At 49.4% G+C, this 26939-nt stretch overlaps 1 protein-coding gene across 3 annotated transcripts in view; it reads left to right on the top strand.

Moving 5' to 3' along the window:
- GRAMD1B (GRAM domain containing 1B) overlaps positions 1 to 26939 on the top strand; it is a 172118-nt gene that overhangs the window by 45320 nt on the left and 99859 nt on the right. The gene's annotated exons all lie outside the window — the stretch shown is intronic.

Below are 26939 nucleotides of genomic sequence, written 5' to 3'. Positions count from 1 at the left end.
GCAGCGCGCCGGCTTCTCATTGTGGTGGTTTCTTTCATTGCGGAGCTCGGGCTCTAGGCGTGCGGGCTTCGGTAGTTGTGGCACGTGGGCTCGGTAGTTGTGGCTTGCGGGCTCTAGAGCACAGGCTCAGTAGTTGTGGCACGTGGGCTCGGTAGTTGTGGCTTGCGGGCTCTAGAGCACAGGCTCAGTAGTTGTGGCACACGGGCTTAGTTGCTCCGCGGCATGTGGGATCTTCCCGGGCCAGGGATCGAACCTGTGTCCCCTGCATTGGCAGGCAGATTCTTAACCACTGTGCCACCAGGGAAGTCCCTATTTCTTCTGTTTTAAAGATCAAAATTATAACCCTTTAGTACGAGATAACTTTCAACTGGTTAAATAAAACATTGATTTTTCTTTTTTCTTGTACAAGGTTCAGAATGGATATAATATTTAGAGACAAATAGCTACTCTACTGTAGTCTAAAAACAGTCCACAGGACTTCCCTGGTGGCTCAGTGGTTAAGAATCTGCCTGCCAGTGCAGGGTACATGGGTTCGAGCCCTGGTCCGGGAATATCCCACATTCAGTGGAGCAGCTAAGCCCAATGCGCCACAACTACTGAAGCCCGCACGCCCTAGACCCCACGAGCTGCAACTACTGAGCCTATCTGCTGCAACTACTGAAGCCTGTGAGCCTAGAGCCAGTGCTCTGCAACAAGAGAAGCCACCGCAATGAGAAGCCTGTGCACCGCAAGAAAGAGTAGCCCCCGCTCACCACAACTAGAGAAAGCCCGGGCACGGCAACAAAGACCCAGTGCGACCAAAAAAAGGAAGAAGAGTCCACGTTACAGCAAAGAGGGAAATGCCTCAATAAGATATCCAAACTTAAGGGCTTCTAAGAATTGTATTTTTCCTCTTTCACATCAATTTCTGTCCCGAAGGAAAAAAAGTCTTTGGGTAGGTGAGTGCAGGAGGCGGCCATTTCCTGGGCAGGTGTGCATCAGGGAGAAGGGGCAATTTTGGGAAAAGAATCAGTTTATTGGGAAGCAGGGATTGTCTCAGAGATAGGAATAATTCCCTCAGGTTTCTGGTTGAAAACAAAATAGATATAACTTCCCCAAAGTGTGTATGTGTGTGCAATGGAATTTGGGACACTAATCCATTTTCATGCTTCGAGGTGAAGTCACGGGTACACTTACAAAGCACTAGTTCCCAGGTTCAGCCCAAACTGGAACTGTTGGTAAGGTTTCTGAGGTCCCCAGGTCTTTATTTATTTAGTACATTCACCCAGTGGCAGGACCTTTTATACAAAGCCAGGAGTGTAGAAAAAGGAGCTATTTTTACTAAGGACCGTTTATGTACAGGATGTTAGTTTCAACAGAACGTGGTCTCAGTTGAACAGGAAGCCTTTTCGTGGTAGGAAAATGAGACATGGAGAGGGCTGGAGTGTAACTGAGGACCAAGGCAGGGCTCCATGCATTCACGTACTCATTCCTGCATGCGGGCATGTGTGCCACAAACCTTTATTAAATGTCTTCAACATGCTGGAGCCTGCCTGAGTCCAGGCTGCAGCATGAATAAGAGGCTTGCCCTCTGCCACTGGGCCCTGTGGTGTGCAGGAAAGAATGAGAGTCTCAGCAGACCTGGTTTTGTCTGCCTTCTTCCATATTGACTGTACATTTTTAAAAGCATTTTCCTCAGCTTTACTGAACCTTAGTTTCCTCATTTGCAAAAGTCTTTTCTTGTAAAGAGTACATGAGATAACATGTGTAGAATGCCTGGTACTTAGTAGGTGCTTAGTATGGTGGCTGCTAGTACTCTGATGGGTTTTGGCTATCTTGAGTTTTTACTCTCACTATCTTAGCAGATCTGTGTTCTGTCCTTGAAGAAGCAGAGACAGAAAGAATGTGTAGAATATTGATCATCTGCAAAATATCAGATATTGACCCTGAGGATAAACAGATTAAGGCATGGTATTTGCCCTCAAGAGCCTTCTTGTCTTATGGTGAGACATACCTATAAGTAAGCAAGTATAACGTAGTGTAATAATTGACAGATGGAATTTTGTCTAATAGAATTTCGTCGTAGTAGAACTAAAGAATTTGTTTACTAATGCACCTAATCTGTGTGGTGAATCTTACATATACTTTTAAATAAAACCTCTCAACAGCCCTATCAAATAGATGCTGTTATTATCCTCATATTAGAGTTCAGGAAACTGAGGCTCAGTGGAGTTAAGAAATTTGCCCAAGTAATGCAGGTACTTTGCTTGGGGCGAGGATTGGGGAGGAGGGAGGGAGAGGGCAGTGGTATCCAGAAAGACTCCATGGAGAGGGGGAGAGGGCTGTGCGTCATCTGAGAGCTGCAAGGTGAGTAGGAGTCCGTCACATGGACAGCATTCCCAGGCGAGGGAACAAGATGTACATAAGCATGGAGGCGTGAGAAAGCAAGGCATGTTCAGGAACGGCAAATACTTCAGTACTGCTGCCGAGGATGTCCCAGGAGCAGGGGTAGCTAGCGAGCGGCTGGAAATCATCTTTGTACAGGTAAGCAGGTGCCTGATCGTGTCACATCCTGCCATGATAGAATGGCCCGTATTTATAGATGGGGGAAGTGAGTGAGGGATTTGGAGGAAGGGGCACCCAAGTCTCTCCCAGATATTCTTGTGAGAAAAATCCTTTTCATCCTAGTGTGAGAGATGGATTCAAGTAAAAAACACTGGAAGCAGATAAACAAGGAAGGATACTGTGGCAATTGTCCACCCATTCGTTCCCTCATTGAATAAGAGATTTATTGAGCACATACTGTACGCTAGCTACTCTTCTGGGCGTTGGTGGCTACAGCTATAAACAAGATAACCATTGTTTCTCCTTTCACGGTGCTTACTTTCTAGTGAGGGAAGATAGTTAATAAACAAGAAAACGTCAAGTAGTAATAAGTGCTATAGAGAAGATGAGGCAAGGTGAGGTGGTGGACCAAGGCTTTTTGGGACTCCTGTGAGTTGGGTGGGAGGGGCGGCTTACTGATGTGGTGACATTTAAGGTGAGACCAGATGGGCACATTTCTGAATTATGGTAGAAGAATAGAAAAGAGGACTTCTCTGTACCTCACTCTCCTCATCTATAAAATGGGTATAATAATAGGTCCTACCTCATAGGGTTGTTGAGAAGATTGAATGTGTATATGTGTGATGATTAGAACAGGAATGGTGCCTGGCACATGGCTAGCGTTATATATGTGCTTGCTATTATTGTTATTAATAATAATGCTATTGTTACCAAAATACTGGGTAAAGCGGGAAGATTTGAGGAGCAGGGGTGGTAGTGAGTTTCATTTAGATGTGTGGAGTTTGAGCATGGAGTGTGCAGGTGGAGAGATACACTGTGTCGTTGGCCACACCTGTTTGAAGCTCAGGAGACAGGACTAAAACTTCTTGTTTGGAAATGAGAATATAGTTGAGGCCAAGAGTCTTAGAATGAGCAGAGTTTAAGCAGAAGATAAGGGAAGGAGGAATTTGCAAAAGATTGCCCACTGAAGCTAGGAGAACTAGGGGACAGAAATATCGTAGAAGCAAGGAAGAAGAGACAAAGAGGGTAGAGATAGGTAAGAACTAAAAAGGATCTTCTGCAGTGGTAATTAGGAGGTCGTTGATAACCATAGAGCAGTTTTAGAAGAGAATATATGAGGGGAGGAAGGAGAGTCTGAACATGGGGAATTCATTCTAGACATTTGCTTGGGAAGAAGAGAAATAGAGATGGTACGTAGGGGTGTTTGGGGAGAATGTTTATTTTAATATACGGAGACACAGCACATTTTTAATCTCAAGTAGAAACCGGTAGGTCAGGGATGATAATTTTAAAGAGGACATCATTCATTCATTCACTCAATGAACACTTATCAGTTATGTACTATGTGCTCCACTCATCAAGTTCCCAGTCTTGTTGAGGAGACAGTGTTAACATAACTGAGTGTATAACAAAGAAAATACAAACTCGGATGTGTGTACTGAAGGATGGGAACATGGTGCCATGAGGGAGTGTATCAAATAAATAGGGCCTGGACTGAAGTGGGGGTGGGATGAGAGCATGGTGGTTGATCTAAAGCCAGAAGGATGAGCCTGAGATGGGAGGGAAGCAGTGAGACGAGACAGATGAGATGAGGTAAGATGAGAGGAGCTTGATTGGCCACAATAAGGACTTGAGTCTTTTTTTTTTTTTAATGAAACTCTCTAGGAGTTAAGCCAGCATTTTATTTATTTATTTATTTTTGGCTGTGTTGGGTCTTCATTTCTGTGCGAGGGCTTTCTCTAGTTGCGGCAAGCGGGGCCACTCTTCATCGCGGTGCGCGAGGCTTTCACCGTCGCGGCCTCTCTTGTTGCGGGGCGCAGGCTCCAGACGCGCAGGCTCAGTAGTTGTGGCTCACGGGCCCAGTTGCTCCGCGGCATATGGGATCCTCCCAGACCAGGGCTCGAACCCGTGTCCCCTGCATTGGCAGGTAGACTCTCAACCACTGCGCCACCAGGGAAGCCCAGGACTTGAGTCTTTATGCTCAGAGCACTAGGAAGTCACTAGAAGTCTTTATTTTTTATTTTTTTTAATTTTTAATTTTCATTGGAAGTCTTCAGAAGGGAGCTGACAGGGTCAGATTTGCATTCTGTAAAGATTGCAGCTCGGAGAAAGGATGCAGAGGATCAGCTGGGGCAGTTGGGAGGCTGTTACAATAGTCCAGGCAAAGGACTGAGTATTGGTAGCTTGGACTTAAAAAAAAAAAAAAAGTAGATGAATTCCAGATACATGTTGGGGATAAAATGCCCACAACGTGGTGATGCACCAGACGAAGGGTGTAAGAGAGAAGGGAGGTCTCCAGAGTTGGTCCTGGGATTCCATCTTGCCCTGCTGGGGAGTGCCTCTGCTGAAAGATAAGGAAACGGGTTTGGAGGAGGCAAGAAAAGCTGGACCTAGATCACAGGTGAACGGATTAGCCTTGAATAGGAGAGAATAGTGGATGTGAGTGCAGGTGCGTTCACAGGTGATCTGGTAGGACAGTGAGGAGGTTAATCGCAGCAGCACCTATTTTCTCTGTGTAATAGGAAAAAGGATCATCTCCAAAGATCAAGGAAGGTGAATGGGAACAGTACGAGGCTGGGGCGTCATTAATTTGGGGATTTCTTGTATCACCTCTTCTCTGACTAGCTCAAAAGACGTTCACATCTTACATGTCTTACTGGAACGCACCCTCATTTCTCCCAGATAAGGTAGGGAAGGCAAGTTTAAGTTTCATCACGTCTATTTTCTAGGTGTAGTAGCGGGCTGTGGTTAATTCTGCCGGACACTTGCCCCATGCTGTGCACTCTTTGGTTTACTTATCCATCTCCCCACTAGCCCATGAAACCCTGGAGAACAGAAACTGTATCTCTTATATCAGGCACAGAATAAGTGCTCTGCAGCAGATGTGTGTGGAATTTATGAGCGAACAAACGCAGAAACCAAGGCAATGGAATTTGAACCCCCGGAGTTGGAGCAAGGCCAGAAAGCAGACCCACTCCTTCCAACTCAGGTCTGGCCACTGGAATAGATAGCTTCCTACTAGAAGGAAAGATGTTTTCAATTCTGTCCCAGAAATTGTCCCCAAGTCGCATATTTCCAGGGCACTCTAGCCCCGTCTACCTGCCTGGCCGCCAAATTCCCCGTGGCCCCGTGGACACTGAGGTGACGGCTCGGGTCAGCTGCCTCACCAGGAGGAAGGAGCCAGGAGTAGCAAACCCTCTGGGAGCAGTGCCCGTGGCCCTCCCCTCCTTCCAGCAGCTGACATCACATGCAGGTACAGCTCCATCCTCCCTGTCTGAGGACAAAGGAGGAGAGGAGACTGAGTGCCCAGAGCCCGTGGCCAGATGCGGGAGGATGGGGGAGGGCTCTGTGCGGAGCCCGGGTCACAGGCAGGGGGCATCCCCGGAGCACGGAGCCTGAGGCCGGGCCCTCCACCCGCCTGTGTTCTGTGTGAACACTAGGGCAGGGAGAGCTCAGGTGCAGGGGCCAGGTCGACAGCTGAAGGAGCTGCCCGGCCAGCAGCCCCAGAGTGAGCCTCTGGCCCCTCAGGTCCCTGCGGCCATGTGGCAGGCCCCCCCCGTGAGCCCAGCATGGTCCACAACCTGCGCTCCCCGACGGTCTCTTGCAGCACAGCTGTGAAGCAGGCCTGCCATCACCACGTCTCCTCCCTAAGGAAGAAGCTGTCCTTTCTACGAGCCAAGTAGGTGGCAGGGGGCCCTGGAGATCAGGGCACGAGGACTTGGCCCTTGGCTGGTTTGGGGTGACCCGGGGCTGTTCACGGAGGTGGGAGTGCTTTGGGGTGTCTCCCACGTTTGGGGATATTGCAGTTTCTTGCTAGTGACCGGCCCCCAAGAGGGAGAGTGCTTGTTGCCAGAGACTGAAGGTAAAGGGGAAGGCGGGGGGCAGTGAATGAGGCTGCGTGCTCCTCAGTGGATGGCATGCTTGACTGGGCCTCGCCGAGTCGTCTCCAAGGAGCTTCCTTGGCTCTCTGGGTTCTTCATACCAGGGGGCACTATTTTCCTCTCTGATGGTAAATTACTTCAGTTGGTAAAGAACTTGGAGGTCCCAAGAGAAAGGTGCTGAAGAGAATGGTGTGTTCTGCCTGATTTAGGGTTCTCTGGTGTCTTTGTGGGTGTTAATTCCCTTCCAGTGATAGGGACCTATGGATAGGGACCTTTGGGGGTGTTGCCTTTGTGTGTTCACATCTCATATCCACTCATTTGGGACTTTGCTTGAGCAGCTGCCAGGGAGATCTAGGCATAAACCAGGTGTGGGGCTCTTTTCCCTAATGTGGGCCCTGAACCTGGCAGAATCGTGGGGCAGTGTTTCCTTGCCAGACACGCTGTGCCTTGGCCTTTGTGACAGGCAGAGGGGAGGGGGTTTTCTGGAGGAGAAGGAGGTTGCAACCTCTAGGATCAGAGTTAAATTCAGGGGCTGGCAGGCATTGGAGAGAGAGGTGCACGTAAACTTATGGGCAGTTTTGTTTTGTTTTGAAGAGAAGCAGCAGTGAGGAAAAGGACAGATGGGACAGCTGGGGTGAGGAGAGGAGGAAGAAAGGCAGTGAGAGGCTCAGTGGATCGCGAAGGTAGGTAGGGGCTCGAGGTGGTCGGTGACGATCGCGATTCTCTCACACGCACACACGCCCAGGCGCAGCCGCCCACGAGCGTGCAGCCTTCGTTGACGAGGGTTCTCTCCCCAGGGCGCTCTCAGGCGGAGGGTGAGGGTGGGGAACAAAAGCCCAGTCCGCACCCTTAGGAGGTGGCTCCTCGGCTCCGACTACCCCGCGCTGTGGCCCTGCAGCCGGCCCCCAGCAGGGTATGGCAGCACCGGAGAGGCTCTGATCCTGCAGTGCTGGCGTCAGGGACAGGAATCTCTGTGCAGTGGTCACGTGGGGCTCAGGACCCTGCTTTGAAGGTGAAGGAATGACCTCAGGTTAAATCCTGGCTCTACCGCTTACTGGCTGTGGGCTGTGGTGCTTTCACAGCATTTTATCCTCTCCAAGCCTGCTTCCTTCTTTGAAAATGGAGATAATTGTACCTACTTTGTGGAGGTTGGGGGGATCAAAATGAGAAAAAAGGGGAAAAACACTTGGCACTGTGTCTGACGCACAGTAAATGGTAGCTTCTGTTAGAGTTACTGTCGGCAAACTGTTGGCTCGGGCCACGCCTGGGAGGTGAGTGGAAGGTAAGTTCTCAGAGAACCGTAGTTGGAGATTTGGTTCGAGTGAGTCCAGGAGAGGTGACGTTTGATGACTCCTCAGTCGCCCGGGAAGGCCAGTCACATCAACTCCGGTCCTCACTGCCCCCCCAGCTTCCTTTCCGTCTTAGCACGAATGGTGTCATAATTGTATTTATTTGTTGACTTGGTTGTTGTCTGTCTCCCCCGCTCATCCTAAACTCCATGAGAGCAGGGACCGCCTTTGTTTTATTTGCTAGTGTGTACCCAGCACTCAGCACGGAGCCTGACACATGGTAGGTGCTCAGTAAATATCTGTTCCATGAATATGTGTCTAAGGCTTTGCTAGCTCTAATGTCCTATGATCATGGGATTCTGTGACTATGGCCCAGAAGAAGGGCCGCTGTAGCCCTAATGCATCTATTAACCGTTGTGACAGTTTCATGGTCCTGGAAATGGTTTGATCTGTGTGCCCCTTTGTCCGATTCACATACACGTGTGCTTAGAGGATGGTGCGGTCTTGTGGCAGACAGCACATAGGCGTTTGGATAGTAGAGGAGAACTTATTTTAGGTCTGGGCCAAGCTCTGACTTTGGGGGGCAGGGCGCTTCTGCCTTCCCCTCCTGCCCGAGTTCTCAGTTTGTAGCTTCGCTCCGGCTGCTCCTGTTGCTGTCAGCAGAACTGTCTGCAGGTGTAACCATCACCTGCTCTGCGTTTCTCCTCCTCCAGCATTTCTCCCTTTCTGCCTGAGAAAGCGGGGTTATTAATTATAGCTCAGCAAACCACTCTCTCTCTGCGGATGCCATAGTTGGGATTTAGATTGGGGCAACTGGCAGGATGGACGGTAAATTTCATTCCCCAGCGTCTCCACTTCCTACTGGGAGAAATAGTATCCTCCTACCAGCCAGGGTGAAGAAGGAATGTGAGTGGGTGACAGCTCGGGGCTCAGGCCCAGACTCCGCCTGCAGGCTTGCTCTGCTCTGCACTGCATTCTTTCCTCCGTCTTACACCAGGACTGAGATGCAGTCGGAGGCCCAAAACCCTGGGTTCTCTTCTTAACTGGTCACTGAGGAATAATGTAAGCTCAGAGCAGGTATTTACAGAGGCCACTCCTTGCTTTGAAGCAATCGCTGTACCAGAAGTTGATACTCCAGCTTGGTTGCAAATCCCCATCAGTAAACATTTTTTGAGCGGTACCACCAATGTCATGTGTAAATGTATTTACATAAGTTGTATGCGTGCACTACTGTATGAAGTATTTTGTATATTATATAATTAAGTAGACATTTTTAAAGGATGAGCTAAAAAGAAGTATAAATAAAAGTTCTAATATTTTCTTCCTGCACTGCATGAGTAAGTGTTCATACCCCCTTGATAATGAGCAGCCAGCTTGGGAGACCAAGGTTCTAAGGCAGTGGTCCTCAACCTTTTAACAGGTGTCAGAATCACTTGCAGAACTAGTTCAGCATGCACATTTCTGGGCCCCTCTCTCTGATTCTGAGCCTCTAGGAATTTGCACAGATAACACATACCCCAAGTGATTTCCATGTCGGTGGTGTTTGAGAAACACACTTTGTAGCCTGAAACCTTCTAGCTGGTATCAAGCGCCCAATTTAATAGGCCTGGGCCAGGGAGAGCCTAGCTGTCCCAGTCCTGGCTTGTGACATCAGTTTTAGGGAACCTCTGGCAGACCCTCGGTGCCTTTTTACCCAGCCTGGGCTGCTGGTGTCAGTGCATGGCTTCTGTTTTTCCCTTAGCTTCTGCACAGCCCAAGAATTTGTGCAGTAAGGAGAAAGGTGGGTGGGTTGGACTGTGTAGTTAATCATTTCATCTTATCTGTCATCACTTTTCAGGTTGCTCAGTGCCTCTTTTCTTCTTGTCCTCAAGCAGGGGAGCCACAAGCAGTTAACTGTCTGGGCTCCCTCCCTCTCTTTGCCAGTCCTCCTTAATCCGAAGGGGCAACTCTTCCACTGAGATGCAGAGAAACCCATTGCAACCCTGGTTCAAAACAATCCTCCTCCTCCGGGCTGCAGGGAAGGGGCTGAGGGAGTGGAGGCAGTCTGAGTATCCCCCGCCTGCCCATACATAAACACAGAAGTTCCCTTGGTCATTCTTTGTGTGAGCGTGGTGGGTGAGTTAGTAAGTAGAATTTGGGGTTGGACTTTAGAAACTCTTAGTTTATTAGTTTGGCTCCATGCCTTAGACTTGCTTTGGGCTCCACAAAGTGGACAATTTCACCTGCTCAACTCCTTTCCCTCTGGAAGTGAAACAACTATTATCCATGTTTCCTTTTCCTGGGATCTTAAACAACGGGTGGATTCGCTTCTGGCTGAGAGTTTACATCAGTTGTCCTTGTAAATAAGGGTACAGAACAGAGATCTACAGAAGGAGCCCTTAAGAAGGAACTTAAGGGGCCAAACACTCTCTACTCCTTCCTAATTGATGAATTTCTTCTTCACTATCTATGTCAAGTGGTTTTCTGCCTCTCTATGAATAACTTCCATAATGGGAAATTGACTAAGGAAATTAATTGGGGTCTTTTTCAGTAAAGAAATCTATAATTATAAGAAACTACTGCAAATCTACAAATGAGAAGAGCAAACGCAAGACAACACAGAATGTCTTTGTACTTAGTTTGTGGGCACAATATCAGTTCTGAGGTATTATTTGTTATTACTAAGAATAGCTTCTATTTTGAGAGCTTATTCTGTGCTCGATGCTGTGCTTTTCATGTGCTGTTCTTATTTTATCATATTAGCGACCCAGGAAGGGAAGTTACTGCTCTACCCATTTTCTAGATAAGGCAAAGTCCATTGCCTTTCCTTGTAATGTGGCAGAGCTGAGATTTGACTCCAGAGCTCCAGTTTTTATTTGCAGTGCTTTAGGACTTCCTGTTGAGAAAGGATACATGTGGGGATCCAGTGCGGGACCTTCTGCTTTTCCTTATATCTGATGGGTCTATCTTTACCAGCTTGCTAGAATTGAAGCTCCAGATGTGGAGGTGTATGAGCCAGTCTATTAATGAAGATTGTCTCTCGAAAAGCTTCAAAACCAGACAGAACAGGAAACAAACAGGGAGAGGATAGACCCCAGTGATTCTGAATGATGCAGTTAAATGTGCCTGAAGGCCAAATAGGTTTTTTCTTTTTTAATCTTTTTTGAGTATGTTTCCTATGCCTTGTTCATTTTGAGAAGTGCCTTAGGATTTTATATGTACAAAAGCTCCAGTGCACCTCTTTGTTTGACAGTATCTCTTTCTGAAACTTGCTTTCGGTTTCACTGTTATGCCTAAACTGCAGAACAGAGCCATTGTTACTCTTAACCTCTCTGCAGGTACCAGGTGAAGCCCCTGTAGGCATCTGCAGGACCTGCAAAAATTCCCCTTCCCTCTGGGCTCGCCAGCACCCCCTGCTGGTGGTGGCTTTGCCAGGAGAGGAGGGAGTGGTCATCTGATCCCTCAGTAATGAGATCGGCCGTGAGTCAGCAGGCAGAGAAGGCTAAGGGAGTGGCCTGGACTCCACTTCTTCAGTTGTGGAGGGCAGGGGTGTCTGCCTGGCAGGACAGCTCCCACCTCATAGGAAGAGAGGACACTGGCGGGGTGAAGGGAACTGCCAGTGCAAAGGAAGAATTGCTGGTTGGCGTTGCTGTGCAAACGGGTTTGTATGTTCTTAGACCCTCTGCTCAGATTCCTCTGGGACCCATGAGTTCTTCCTTGGACATTTAAGTAGCATGTTCCTTGGTCATTCTTTTCTTTCCCACCCCACGAGCTTCCATAGCTTCATGGTCTGTTTGTTTTCTGGATGTAAGCGCTGCAGTGGCAGCTCCAAGGATACATTGGAGCCAGTGACCTTCAGAAGACAAGCTGAGGACAGTCTGGAGAGGGTGGTAGGCTCTGGAAGCATTCCCCTCCACGTTTGCCCTCGTGTGCTGCTGGCTCGCATCTCCTCCCCAGCCCCTGGCCCAGGAATTGGTGCAGATCTGTATCTGCATCTTTCAAGTTCGTTCCCAGTCCTCTGGGAGAAACCTGGGACGCAGAGGAGGACACTTGGAGACTTCCGCTCAGCTTCCCCCTTATCTCTCCCACGCGCCTGGTCTGGCAGCTGCAGAGAAGAACAACGGGGGAGTGAAACACTCCTCAGCAGCGCCCCTACAGCTCCCAGCCCCGACCCCCAAGGCTGCTGCCGCTCACTGGACTGCCCAAGGGTCTGTGACCTCTGTCTGTCACCTTATCTTGTTTTTCCGCTCAGTTTCAACAGTAGTCACTAGCGGTCCCGAGTCCAGCATCCACTGATGTCCCAGTGGCATTCAGACGGTCCCCACCTCTCCCGCACCGGCTCTTCCACCAGCGCCCGCCTCCGTCTGCAGTAGAGTCTTTGGTTGTACAATGGAAACGTGTGTGGCTCCCGTTTACCATGTACCGTAAAAAGGTCAGGCAGTGTGACTGGCTTTCTCCGCGCTCCCCTCCCTGCTGACCCCCTGCTCAGTTAATCCTGTGGCTTCTCATCTGTTCTCACCCTGACCCCGATGCAAAAGTCTCTGACATCCTCTGCCGCCCCGGCTGTAGGTCTTTTGTGAAAATTGGTACAGGCATGGGAGTAAACCTCCAGGGCAGGGCGTGGGAGGATTATCCACCTTAGGCATTTATGAGCCTTTCCATTTTTGAAGCACTTGCACAAATCTGTCATGTGGAAGTCTAGTTCAGGGACCAGCTGCTGGCTGGAGGTGGTGTGACTGGGGCGGGGGGAGGGCAGGAGTTGTGTAACCAGACCAGTGCCAGCTTTGCATTGGCGCCAAGTGCAGATGGCTCGGAGGTTTGGGGGAACTCAGAGAGTTCCCATTGTTCCCAGCCCCCTGAGTACCCTTAAGATAGCAACCATAAAGGCGACATTATTTTAGTTAACATTTGTTGACTGTGCCTATTATGTGTCAGTCACTGTGCTCTTGTTTAAATTTCCCCATTTTCCTATCCAGTAGTATAACTATTGCCTCCATTTTATAGACAAGAAAACTGAGGCTTAGAGAGGTGTCGTAACTTGCATAAGAGCACAGAGCTGCTAAATGATGGGCTGGAATTGGAACCCAGGTAATCTGACTCTAGGTTTTAAGCACTATACAGCACTGCCCTGTCCAGTTCTAGAGGCTGATGTCCAGGCGCTATCACTGATATTCCTGTTGCTTGTGAGGTCCCAGGAAGCGCTAGCGGCTGAGGGAGGTGGGTATCCCCTGAGGAACTACAGTGTGAACCGAGGCAGAGACCTCCGAGTCTGGCCTGAGCTGTGGGCTTCCCTAGGGGCGCCAATGGGGGGAGGCGGGCAGCCTGACACTGTCCCTTCCGGCCAGCAGAGGGTGCATTCCTGGAGGTGACTGGCCCCTGGCTGTTTCCTTTCCACCTAGAACCTGAATCTCCTTCTCTCCTTGCCCTGACTCGTCAGAAGCTCTTGCACCCCAGCCCTCCCCCACCTGATATCACCAGAGAGCAGTTTAGCTGTGTGAGACCAAGTCAGACTTGAACCTTGCAGGGTTAGCTGCCATCTCCCTAGTTTCCCTTGTGCTTGGCTGTTTCTCTCCAGCCACAATTCCTCTCAGATGCTTCGGTCAAACGCTGTCATGGAAATTTCCACTTTGAGTTTGTAATTGCCTGGTCTCCTTTCTCCTCCCACTTCCAACTTGATCGGTTTCCTGATTTTCTTTGTGCATCTTTCTTTCCCTTCTTATTTTCATTTGGACTCTTTCATTGTTCTTTGATGGCTTTTTCCCCCAAAACTCCCCTACATGCCCCCACAGTGTCCACTACCCTTCAGCATTACCTGGAAGTGTCTCCCCTTGGTCTTTCCCTGATTCCTTTTCTGCCTTTGCCTTGTTATAATGACGCTCTCACCCCGCTGTTCTAACGCCTTTATTCACCTGAAAAAAGCAGGTGGGTTTGTTTTCTGTCCAGTCTACCTCTACCGTCATCAACGGGGTCTTAAAATTTCATGTTCTGGGGGGAGAGGTCACATGGCTGAGGGAAGACAGGAGGTGAACCACTGAATTTAAAAAAAAAAAAAAGCTCAATGTTTAAGTAGTATTTACTGTGTGCCAGACACAATTCTAAGCCCTTTCTGTATGTTATCACATTTAATCCTCATAGACGCCAATGAGTTGAGGAATAGCATCCCCTGTCTTACAGATGAGGAAATGGGGGCACAGAGAGGCCAAGTAACATGCCCAAGGTTACACAGGCGTAGTTGAGTCAGAATTCAGACCTAAGCAGGATGACTTGAGAGGCAGGCTGTCCATCAGGATCGACTGCCTCTAAAGAGTTGAAGGTCAACAAGCACAACAGAGGAGACGGCACCTTCCAACCCCTCAGACACGCACAGTCACACGGTCAGGATCGTGGGAACTCACACACTCTGCCCCTGTTCACTTTCACCCTGCCTCCCTCTTTCTTTGTCTGTCTCTTCTCTCAAAAGAAACTGCCGTTTTCTGTGTTCGGGGAGAGAAGACATCAAGTGACCTCTCAAGGTCTGTTGTGCTGGGAGACTCTCCCTGCTTCATCACTGTCTTTTCGGTTTACAGGCATCAGTCAGACTCTAGAGAGAAGGGATTTCACCTTTTTTGGCAAAAAGGCACCCGGACTGTGTTTGTGGTCTCAGGACGGCAGGGTGACCGGGCTGCACATTTTATAAGCAGTGCAGGTGAGGCCATCCCACTGCCCCTCACTCAGAGAGCCGCACACGCCACAGTGCAGCAGGCAAGGCTGATCCGACCAGGCTTCGAAACAGCCTTGCCTGCTTTCCTGGCAGCGCTTCCCACCCACAGCTGCCAGAGGAAGGGCTTCCTAAAGGTGCAGCGTCAGCCTCTGAGCTGTCCTCCGGGAACTGGGTGCCCGGACTCCCCACCACAGCTTGACTGGCCCCAGCCCATAGTCACTCTAGCCTCTTTTCAAGGATCTTGGGGTTTTTTTTTTCCCCCCACTTTCTTAACTTTATACCTAAGTATAGTGATTAAGGAGTTAGAATGTAATACGTAGGGTAAAGTAATTAGTTCGAATAATTGCCCTGGAGAGAAAATGGTATGATGATGTTATAAAGGGGCTCTCCCCGCCCCGCCCCCCCCTTTCTCTGCCTGCCTGCCTGCCTGCCTGTCTGTCTGTCTTTTCACTAAATGTTAGGCAAAATGGAAGATTATAGCAGTTGTAGAAGAGAGAGCTTCTGGTCTCTAGTTCAGAAGGCAAATGCATGGAATAGAGGAGTGATTTATCCTGTGAGGAATCATCTAGATCAGTTTCTTGCTGGGAAGTAGCAGAGGTGCAGATTCGATGGCTTCTTAGATACCCTGCATTAGCTTCTCTTTCCTTTTCTCCTTCAGTGTCCTTCTCTTTCCCGTCTTTCTTCCTGGAGTTATCTTTGGACTCCGGGACATAGTCCTCCTCTTCCTTCTCATTAAAGCTTAGCACTGTCCCCCACCTCCCGCCCCGCCCCATCTTCTAGGCTGTCTGTTCTATAGCTAATAGCACTCTCTGTGCTGCTTTGAGTTCAGGACGTATGCATTGCTTTGTGAAAGAGACTTGGATGCTTCTGACGGAGCAGGTCTTCTAAATGCCGTCCTCCGCGTTCACCATCAGGGCTGTGTGACAGCTGGATGCCTTTAAGAACTGAGGAGGTGAATGTGTTTGGTCCTTTGGGAGACCGGGCGGAGTCCCGTTAACGTGGGTCCGATCTCTGTGTGAATCTGATGAAGCAGAACGTCCCCGTTCGTGGGTACTAGCCTCCTGCTCTCCATCTGTTTGTACATTTGACTGTCAGCCCAGGAACAGAGAGGACAGAAGGCCACAGCGATAGCCAGAAGGCACATTCCAGGCCTCTGAGCAGAGCTGACACGTGCGGGTCTGGCACGGCCCTACACCTTTGTTATTTTTGTGGGCGTGTGGTGGAATATCGCCACTGCGGTACTAGCAAAGCCTCTTACCCACTTCAGGTTGACTGTATCTGTGACCACAGTCTAGGGCTTACAGAAACTAGGCAGTGAGTTAATGAAAAACGATCCATGGGCCTAAATGATTTTCTGTTACTCTCATCCTCGTCCTTTTTCATCTAGGTTTATGGAACTTGGCGGCCCTTGGCTGATAGAGTTAAGATGGGAAAGGGAAGGGGGAAGTGATACATTCGGTGTTTATGATGGCTGGAAAATAATGTACCTCCAGGAACCAGGATACACATCATTTTTTCCTCCTTAATTTCAATCTTGATGGTTGACCAATTTGGTCAGGTGTCTTGGTCCACTTTTCTGCTTAAATAAAGCGATCATGAATGAATCTTTGGTGATTCTTTTTAAAAGCAGTTTCCATCGGACACGGGAGATTTGCTAAATGTATACAGTAACCTCTAGGCAGGCCTAAGATTTTTTTTTCCTAGTGTTTGATAGTGTATTTTCTAATTTGCCATCTTCCACAAAAAGGGAATGCCAGAGGGAAATTGTAAATTCATTGAGGTTTTATGTTCTTTTAGTCTACAGTCATGGGGAGCCGGAGCTGGGGGTGGATTGAGGGGTGGGAAATTTGATAGTATGACATTTAGTTGAAGGGGATTTGGAGTCAGTGAACATGGGTTTGAGTCCCAGCTCTGCTGTGCTGTCTGTGTGACCTTTGGGCAAGTCCCTTCAAGTCTCTGAATATAAGTTTCATTATCTGTGAAATGGGGGAAACAATACTTACCTCAGTGGATGCCTGTGAGTATCAAATGAGGTAATGGATTTGAAAACATGTAAATTATGGAGCCCTGTACCAATAGGAGTTGCTACTATTATTGTTCCTGCCAGACCCTAGGACACTGGCAAAATAAACTGGTAGAATTGTTGATGTCGTCATTCTTTTGGAAAACTCTTTCCTTGGTGTGCTGGTTACCTGACTGCATGGATTCGGTGTGAAGTCAGGCTTGAACAGAAGCAGGTAATAGGAAGAATGAGGGCCAGTGCAGGCGGTAGTGGATGAGACCTCACGGTCACTGCCGTCTTTTTTTATTCCCTTATATTTTAATCTCTCCCTTTAACCCTTGCTTTGCTGGGTTTTCTGTGCTCTGGGAGCTGGATTGGAGGCGGGTGGGGATCAGAAGGTAGGGGGGAAATGAGGGCATCATTTCTCTCAGGAGCTCACCATCTCTGAGGGAAAATCTATGTGGAATTGGGGAACAAGTGCTGGGAGACCTTTCTTTGACCCTTTTGCTTTTTGCTGGGCCTTGGTTTCCTTCTCTGTAAAAAGGAGCCGAAGCTTTAAGGTCTCATCCACCTGCAACTTTTTGTGGGTCTGAAATCATGGGCTTGAAGGAATGCATGTCCTTAACAGCAAGCCCAGGTTAGCACGTTAGGAGAGCTGACAGGGAGAACTGATGGAAGGAGGTACTCAGGGATGCCCGAGGATATCGACCTGCCTGTCCATAGGTTGTTCTCAGTGATTGGGAGAAATATCTAAAGATTCGAATGTGTCTGATTGAACTCTTTGACAGGAAGACTGGTGGTCCACCAGAGCACACAACCTTGTTTCCTTGCTGGTCTCAAGGAGGGGAGTTGCTCTTTCGCATTCTTGCTGGTGCTGGTACTGGCAGACGCACGGAGGAATGGATGTGTGCGCTGTGCTTTAAGTAGAGGTTCTGCACTTGCCTAGAAATGTGAGCAGGCTGTTCCCGCCTTCTCCTAGGGCCCGACGTGCTCTGACCCCTGTCCCTGGCCGCCCCCGACCGCCACAGCCTCTCGCAGGCTGCCCGAGTAGAATGGGCCACAGAGGAAGCGGCAGTCACTGCAACAGAGCGGCCTGTCCCTGCTGGGCAGGAAACCTAGAGTGATGAATGGGGCCGGATGAAGTCATCCTGCTCCTCCAATCAGGCTGCTCCGAGAGAGCCAGGGGCCTCTGCAGATCCAGCCGGGCTGCCGGCTGCTCTCATGTACCTTTAGACAGAGGCTGTGAGTCTCTGGGAGTGGAGTGGGGGGGTGTGAACCGCCCGCTCTGGCTCCTGTGTAGGCCTCAGTCAGTCTGAATGTTATTGGAAGGTGAGTGGCTTCACCGGGCACATTCCTCTCCCTCTGCGTTCTCGGCCTTGCCTGGCGGGCTCTGGCTTTGTGGCTCCGGCACCTCCTTGCACAGCACCTTCTGCTTCCATCTGAGTGCCTGTACCTTCTTCTTGAGGTTCTCACACCCGCCTCTGCACCGACCCCTAGCCTCCTCCCCTCCTGCTCCCCCCAGCACTTGCTCAGCACCCGCCAGCCGGCCCCTTTCCACAAGCTCCCCTCTCTCTGACCCGTGGGTACCAGTTGGCCCGGTGATGGGAGGGCAGGGCCTCCACCTCTGTGCGCTCTCCCCCAGCAGGGGGAGCCCTGGCGAGACCCGCACTTGCCTCCTGGGAAGAAGTACCAGGGAAGGGGAGACGCCCCCTGACTCAGCCTGATGTGGGCATCTGTGGGAACACAGGCAGGCCCCTGACTCGCTGGGGACCCCGAGGCCCTTTGCTCTCCCCCACAGCAGAGGAGGTCCTGGGGCCAAAGCTTAGAAATAGGTCTCTCATTTTCCCCAGTCTTCCAGAGGGGTGGTTGGTTCTTTCCGGGTGGACCTTTGTGACTCTGCCTTTTCTCTCTGGATGGTACCGCTGCTCCTTAGGCCAAGCCGAGACCATGGAGCCAGCTGATATGGTGACAGCAAAGGTAGGATGGAAATGCTGCCGGCCGCACTGTGCGTAAGTGGCTTCGCTTGGCAAGTTCTGCCTTTGGTTCACTTTTCTCTCCCCTCCTCTCCCTCAGCCCACCACTCCGGAGCGTCCCGGGGCTGTGCCAGAGTGGAGGGAAACGGTGCGAGAATGAGGACCTCAGGGGAGGGGAGGAAGGCCGGGCCCTCCTGGGCACACTCCTCAGCTCTGTGTGCCTGGAAGCCTGGTCGGCGGGGCGGTGACCTGTAGCTTTGTCTGGGCTGACCCGTGTGTCTGTCTTTCTCTTAGCTTTGCCTGGGTTTTCCTTTCTCTTTATCCTGTCTCTTTTCAGCCGCCCCCTCCCTTATCCTCTCTGTCTTCTTCCTCTGCCTCCTCCCCACACTGCAGTGCTCTCTTAACCCATCTCTGCCATCTCCACACTTTCACCCTCTGTTTGCTTCTCTTTTCCCTCTGCCTGCTGTATAAGGAATGGGTGGGGTCGGTGTGGGCTGGACAGCCTTGAGAGCAGAGACTGCCTCTCATCCTGCAGCAGATGTTGGCCTTGGGATTGGTGAGGTGGCCTTGGGATTTGGCTCTGAGTAGCAGATGCGGCTGCTGTCCCCTCCCACCGCTCATCTGATGCCCCAATGGAAGTGCGGGTCTGGGCACCTCTAGGGAACGGTGCCCGGGTGCTGTGTCGCACGCACCCTGTAGGCACGCTAGAGGGCGTACCTGAGATAGGTTTCTGATGTCTCCTGACTCCTGCTTGCAATTTGAAATTTGTTTTTCTGTGCATTTTTCCAAACGAGGAGCTAGAGCCATTGAGAGTGGATTGGGGAGCCAAGGAGGCTGAGTTTGTAAGCCGCAGCCCCTGTGTACAGGGAGAGAGACCTGTGGTCCTTCCACAATATCTCAGTGCTTGGTTTGGGGGCCTTCCTCTCTGGCCAGATGGCAGGGTCTCCTTTCTCTCAAAGATGGAAGACTGGACGAGGCTCAGACTTCCGGAGCAGGTTGAGTACCCCATGTGTGTATGGAAGAGAGAATGAGGTAGGAGGTCCAAGCAGCAACCGTGCTGCGGGCAGTAATGTGTTAAAGTGATTAGGACAATTGCAGAACTGGATTCTCAGCCCCTTTTTCCCACTCCCACATGCTGTGTGATCTGATCCAAGTTACTTAACCTCTCTGGGCTTTCATTGCCTAGTCTGTATAGTGGTGAGAATTACATGCATATGTTGTTTTAACCAGCTTAGGTCTGTCGAATACTTCCTTTTCCTTGCAGAAAGGAGCTAGGGAGAGCAAAACTAAATGAGAACAGGCCTCCCTGGATCCCTGGACCACATCACTCTTCAGTGCCCCCACCCTTCCTCTCTCTTCACCTCCTTCCACAAACATTTGAGTAGCCACATTGAGCATGGCTGGTCAAGGTGCTGTACCCGCCTTGGCCGTGTGCAGTGGCAGCCATGGGAGCAAGGCATCTGCAGCTGTGTTTGGATCCAAAACAGTTTGCTGCAAGCAGTTTGCTGTCTGGCTGTAATGCTTCTTCTCTCTGTGATGTCAAGTGTCATCTCTTGCCAGGCTCACCAGCCTGCTAGTCCTCTAGCTCTTAAAGTTGTAAGTGGTTTGGGATCAATCAGCTGGCCCTCCAGGGGTGGTGGTGGTGATTGCTCTGGGAAAGGTGTGCTTTGGGGGCATCGGGGAGTTATTCTGCAGTTAGTTTGGAGATGTGCATTTATGTTTCCATTTGCATATGGAGGTAGAAACAGAGTCAGCTTCATTTTTCTCAGGCTCTTGCCATCCCTTCGCCCAGATTGCAGATTATCTAATCAGGCAAAGAATCAGACCTTGGAGCTGGACCATTCCTGAGGCTAGCATTTGCGATCAGGACCTTGGCCACAGGAGTGAATCTGATTGGTCATAGAAACAGGCGACATTTAACACTGGCTCTGGGATTCGTTTTCTTTAACCTTCTCTAGCCCAAACCTTTTGGAGGGAGTTTAGTTCAAGTGTTTTCAGTCTGGGCCCATGAACCATTAAGGTCCTTCGATGGACTTTAGGAGAGGGTCCATGAGCCTCTACCACGTGTAGGCAGAATTTTGTATCTCTGTATTTTTCTGGGAAGAGTATCCATGGCTCTCATCAGATCTCCAGAGGGCTTATGACTCAAAAAAGTTCAAGACTCTTTAACTGATCAAGATGCTCCCATAAAGAGCCTGTTTGCATTTTGCAACCCAGGTACAAAGAAAACCTATACATTGTGGTTGACACACTGACATTGAAGAATGCCGTGCACGAGCAGGAACCGTGGAGTAAAAATTCATAACGTGACTCACTGGTAACTGATTTAAGATGATGTGGGTATCATTTTTAAAAGTCTAAATACATGTAAATGCATCCCCCTTACCTTATCTTTCCCCTGTAATACCTGAGGTCCTATTCCCTGGATCCCTTTAGCTCCCCAGTGTATTGGGTTCAGTTACCCCCAAATGAAATAGTTTTGGTTGGAGGTGTGGCCACTCTTGATGACAGCCCTGCCTATTTAGACTGTGTTCAGTTCCTGGAGGAGGGCTCTTGGAGGTGTGACTTCATCTCCTGGAGTCTGGATTATTGCACTGCTGTGGCGCTACTCTTTTTTTTTTAAGGTTGCAGTTTCAGACTGGGGCCATCTGATGTCCTGACATGACTGTGTTAAGATAAGTAGATGATAAATTGTGTCCTGAGAGTTTCTATTTCAGCCTTGAGAAAAGAGGTCGGTAAGCATTCATTAATCCATTCACTCAACAAATGTTTATTAAATGCCGCTTACACGCCAGCAGAGATTCAATGTGGAGGTTTTCGATGAATAACACACGATCCCTGTGAGCAGTTAGCTGCTCATGGGCTCTTGGGGAAGACAGATGAGTAAACAAATTATGATGGCCCAAAGGTAATAAGGGTTGTAATAGAAGTTCAAGTCACCAGGGAAGCACAAAAGAACTATTTGATGTTGCCTGGGCAGGCATAAGGGCTTTCTAAGGGAGTGACATTTGATTTGAAGCATGGGTGGGAGTTTGTCGGGCGGACGAGGCAAGAGAGGTGATCTAGTTATGATTTGGAGCTGGGCATGTCTGGGTCCAAACGCTGGCACTGCCGCTTTCTGGCTCAGTGAACCTGAGCGAGTTATCCTGGCTTTTCCTAGTCTCAGTTTCTTCCTTTGTAAATGAGGGTGATACCATCCACCCTACAGGATTGTTGTGAGGGTTAAATGAGATAACTTAGGTAAAATGCCTGCACATCGTAGGTGTTCACTGGACACTAGTGAGGCAGGAGAGGGAGGCAGCACGCATGTGGCAAAGCCCAGGTCACTGCAAGTACTTGGGCCTGATTGGAGCGCGGGACACATGTGGAAGATGGGAGGCAGATGGTGAAACTGGAGAAGGAAGCGGGAGTTGACACCCTATGACAGCCTTATCCATGTAGATACTGGGAACAATCGAAGGACTTTAAGATATCCTCAGGTCTGCTTTTGACTACAAGACTGCAAGGTAGACAGATTGTTAAGATTTTCCTCATTTTGCGCCATCTCTGACACTTCATTTTTCACATGTTTGTCTTCCCCCCACTAGACTATAAGCTTTTTAAGGGCAGGGATTGTGCATTTTTGCTTTTTAAGCCACAAAACCCCTAGCACCTGGCATATTACTTGGTGTATGATAGATGCTCAATAAATATTTGGTGAATGAACAAACAAGTAGGAGAGGGTAAGTACAACTGCAAACCTAAAGATGAGGATTGAAGGGCAGGTAATAACTGAGAGCAGGAGACAAACGCTAGTTGTAAGTAGGGAGCTAGAATTGACATGCCTTTGTGCCTAATTAAACGGGAGGTGGGAGAGGAGGCATGCAGGATGAATTCCAGGTGTCTGACTTGGTGACTTCATAGTTGGTGGTGCCATCTATTGGGATAGGCATGGGAGGTCAGGGTCAGAAGGAGAGGTAGAGGGACAATGCGGAGTTTCATTTATTCGTGCTGGCTCTGAGGTGCCCATGAGACATCGAGGTGAAGGTGTTCAGGAACAATCGCGAATCTGTATCTGAGGTCAGGGGAGTGGTCATAGTTGTACACATATATATTTGGGAGGCACAGTCTTATCTCCAAGGCATTGTTCAAACAGTCAAGACTAGATTAGGTCATTATAAGAAAAAAATTGTAATCATGTGGGGATGGATGTTAACTAGACTTATTTTGGTGATCATTTTGCAGTATGTACATATATGGAATCATTATGCTGTACTCCCGAAATTACTATAATGTTATATGTCAATTATATCTCAAGTAAAAAAAAAAAAAAGAAAGACTAGATTAGGAACCTCTGTGACCTAGATGGCCACCCAAGGACTAGCGAGTTGACAGGAGAAACTTTTCAGATCTCCCATCACAGCAGTTAAGAGGCGGAGGCTCTCCTTATAGTAGAATGTGAGATCTTGGAACTGAGAAGGGCTTCGTCATAGGAGAGTCTGCACTTGTGGATTTTGTAGAGAAATTGAAAAATGTTGGTGGACTGACACAGAATTGCCAGATATTTATTTCACCTGTAAAAGGTAACAACAGAACTAAACTGAACTAAAATATAAAACTACCACCCCCATTGTCTGTATTTAGAGAATATTTAAACACAAAATTTAAAAGGATGAATTATCAAAAATTAAAGATTCAGTATCTTTAGTTTTTAGAAACTTACCACGTTGCCCTTATTTTTCTCACTTGTCTGTGGATCCACGTAAAAACTTCATCATGGTACACGCCAGCGCTTGGGTGCCCCTGAAGCAGCAGCGGTAGCCAGTGGCTGAGTATGGAAGGACACAGGTGCATTTACGGAGTAGCTCTGGAACCTGGGCTCTTACATTTACTCATGATTATGCCAGTCTCATGTCTGTTGTGATATTAAGAGAATATCGTGGGTATGGGGGCCTGAAACATCTTTGAGCGTTTCGTTTGCAGCTTTATGGTGCTGATGAGAAAATATCCTGATGGAGGAAATGAAACTTCAAAATCCACCCCATTAGATACAGCCTACTCCATCCAAATAAACCTGTGTTTATTGGCAGCGATTGTAGCAATATGTTCCAAAGGCACTATTTCTGGACACCTGTCATGCAAATAGGAAGTTCTGGTCTCCTTAAAGGATGATGACAAATATTGGATCCTTTTTCTGGCTAACTCTTTTGAGTTAAGACCATACTAATCGAGAAATGATTATCACAGATTTAATATAGGTTAGCTGAGAACATTCACCATTACTCATCAGTTGATTGAAAAACTGGCATAATGATTACAAACCCATCCTCATTTTGGAAAACAGAAGTACTCTGCCCTTCTGATTAGCTGTGTCTCTCTTATGGGACTTATTGCTTTAAACTTTATGTGAGAATTATTTAATATAACTACTTAATGCCCATGCCTTGTGTTCCTTTTTAGATTATAAGCTTCTAGAGATCAAGGACGATATTGGATGGATCATTGAAATAGCATCTTGGTTTGCCTAGGTCATGAACACATTAGGCACTCGATAAGTATAGTTATTGTTGAATAAATAAATAAGTAGCTGACTGACCTGACAGAAGTATCACAAAATAAAAATACAAAAATATCCCCAACACAATAGGAAAAATGAGAAACTTTGTTTAGGTAAAGGAGAAAAAGTAGACCAGGAAGCATAGAAATGGAGCCCTCTGGTTCTTGCAGTGGGTAGTGGTGGTCTGTGGACACTGGTTGGGAATAATCATAACAAGGGTGAAAAGGTATTGAGCCCTTACTCAATACTACGTCACGTGTTGTGTCATTGACAACAGCTTCATGGATCGTTGTCATCACCTTTTTATAGATAGCGCCGAGGCGTAGAGAAATGAAGTAAGTCGCTCAAGGTCACACAGCTTGTTCAGTACGGATTTGAACTCAAGTCTAGTTTCAGAATCCTTGTGCTAGACCACAGAGCGCAGCTCTGGGACTGGTGTCAGGCCCCTGTCAGTTAAGAATGCGGCTTTTCTAGGCTTGTCCTATCGGCAAACAGCTTCTCTGCCAACAACAGATTCTGGTCTTGTCCTTGGCCTGGAGACTTTCTCTGTGAACATGAGTTAACACTCGATTCAGCTGTCTGTTAATGGTAATTCTCATATGTAGCTTAGTTGAGAAAAGAGAAATCTCCATTTGGTGGGAGGAGAGCAGGAAGCAGCTGGCTGTGGATATATGGGTGCTCCCTTCCTGAGAAAAGCTGAGTTTATAAACACCCTCCAGGGTCCCTGACACCATCAGTCACCCCGAATTCCTCTAGAGAATAAACCAGGAGGAGCAGGGGGCGTAATTAGAAATCTGCCTTGTTTCTTCCATCTGGCAGGAGACGTGTTTTCTTTTATGACGAACGTAATTAGAGTGAGGAGTGAAAGCAGGCCGCATTCCCTTCTCCTGGGGGGTGTTTCTCCAAGGCGTGCTGTCTTTCCTGACAGGAGGGCTTCACGTCCAGAGGCCGCCCTTCTGTCTATTGTCAGGAGGAGTTGTCATCCAGGGCACACTAATGAAGGAGACCTGAGTCCGGCAGAGGCGTTCGGGAAGCGGGCAGTGATTTTGGAAGGGAAGGGGGGAACGGTAGGGTAGAGAGAGGGGGTCCTCTTTGGGATTTCCACTGTCGCAGAGAGGGGGGCCCGGGACACTCCTGTCTCCTTGCATCAAGCCAGGGGGTCTCCGTGGAGAAGGGATGTCCAGCAGTGCTTCAGCAGGCAGGGAGGGAGGGCTCAGCGGGCATCTGTACCCGGGTGGGCAGGGGAGGCAGTTCTCCTGGCCTGGCTGAGGGGGGAGGTGCCTGGGCTAGAGAGAGCGGGCGCTTTGTGGTTCCTGGGCGTAGGGCTTTGCTTTGTAGCTTTCTCGCTCTTTTCACCAACTCCCACCTTATCTCACGGCTGGGAGTAGGATGAGAACTAGGCCTCCCAGGGCCTCAGTTTCTTCTTCCATCCAGTGTGGTTTAGTAACACCTCACTGGGTTATTGTGAGAACCCCAGACACAGCGTGTGGGAGGCCAGCTTAAACTCTCGAGTGGGCAGACCCCCGGTGGAAGCCCTGGCTGCCTCCATCCTGTCTGCCTCCCTCTCCAGTCAACCGTGTCGGTGAAGCACCTGGGGGCAGGATGAAGCCTACCGGAGCTTGGCTTTGACCTTGTCCATCCTGTTGGTTGCCTAAAGGAACCTTCTGGATTAGCAGATCGTGAAGGAGAGGCAAAGAAGAATGGGGGAAGTAAGTCTGTCCAGTACCCTAAGCAAATCCGTGGGGTCACAGAGGCAGAAGGAAGCATTCTTCAAGTGAACAGAGCCTGCCTTGCTTTCCCCACAAGCCTCTCCGCCTCAGCGGCTCTGTGGCCTGTGCCGCCCCTCCCGGCTTCTCCCTGCAGTGGCCGGTGGGGCTGGAGGGCGGGCTGTGTGCAGGTCCCACCACAGGAGGGGTGGGGCAGGCTCAGGAGGCTCCGGGCTGGGTGCTGGCACAGGTGAACAGACCAGAAGGCCAGGCCAGTGCCTGCGGCCCAGGCCGTCACCCCAGAGCCAGTGACTAATAGTGGCAGAGGGTGGGAGGGGGGGCAGGAGGGGACAGGGAAGTAGCGGGGAGCACCTGATGGGCGCAGCTCTGGCCATCTGCCGTCCCCTCACACAGCCTCTGTTGGCTGCAGTTGGAACGTGGAAGAGGATTCTGGCTGGAGCCCGAGGAGGAGGCTTGTTGTTGAAATGTTCAGGAGGCTGCTCCCTCCCCCGCTGCTGATCTCGCTAGCTTCCTGACCTCCAAAATGCTCCTTAAATATAACACTCTCGGCGCCTGTTGACTCCCCTGCCTGAGCTTGGAGCTTTGATTCCCCAACGTGTGACTGCAGCACTGCTCTGCCCCAGTTTTGCCAGCTCCTGGAGGCATGCGGCTCTGCCCTGGTACTGCAGCTCTCCTCTCCTTAGGAGCAGGGGCAGAGGGAGGGCAGCACACATCCAAGAACGAGAGAGAAGCCGAGCCTCAGGGACCACGTTGTCCATCTATTTTCTGCTCCAGATACGCTCCCCGTGACTTCCCAAGGTCATGAGGAGGCGTGCGCTTCTGGTGTCTGGTGCTGGAAAGAGCTGCTGGTGGGGAGGTGGGAGTCACGGAGGCTGAGTCCTCCCGGGGGCTCACAGCTGCTAGGTGTCCCTTGGCTGGGGGCCTTGGGTGTCTGCTTACACATCACCAGCAGTGTGCTCTGGCTGAAAGACCTCTCTCACCATTCTGGCCCCTACTCACGGATGAGACAAGAAAGGCCAGTCGTGGTTTTGTTGGACTAAGAAAGGAACAGCACCAGGGTGAGTGAGACCTTCAGGCTCCTGGGGGCCAGGAGGAAGTCAAAGCAGCTAAAATCAGAAAGGAACTTTTTCCAGCCTTCATTCCAAACCCGTTTGGAAGGAACCGTTGTAGCGAGAAGCTTAGAGTGTTACAAACCAACCTTCTGTGAACCACACCTTGTAAACACAACCAACTTGTGAATGTTTGTGAGGCTGGGAAGATCAATTTTTTGAACTTAGATTTTTGAAAATGCAGATAACACAAAACATT

This window comes from Eubalaena glacialis, chromosome 10, assembly GCF_028564815.1.
Source record: "Eubalaena glacialis isolate mEubGla1 chromosome 10, mEubGla1.1.hap2.+ XY, whole genome shotgun sequence".
Classification (NCBI taxonomy): domain Eukaryota; kingdom Metazoa; phylum Chordata; class Mammalia; order Artiodactyla; family Balaenidae; genus Eubalaena; species Eubalaena glacialis.
Note: the sequence above shows the minus strand (reverse complement) of the source record. Positions and strands in the feature narration are given on the sequence as shown.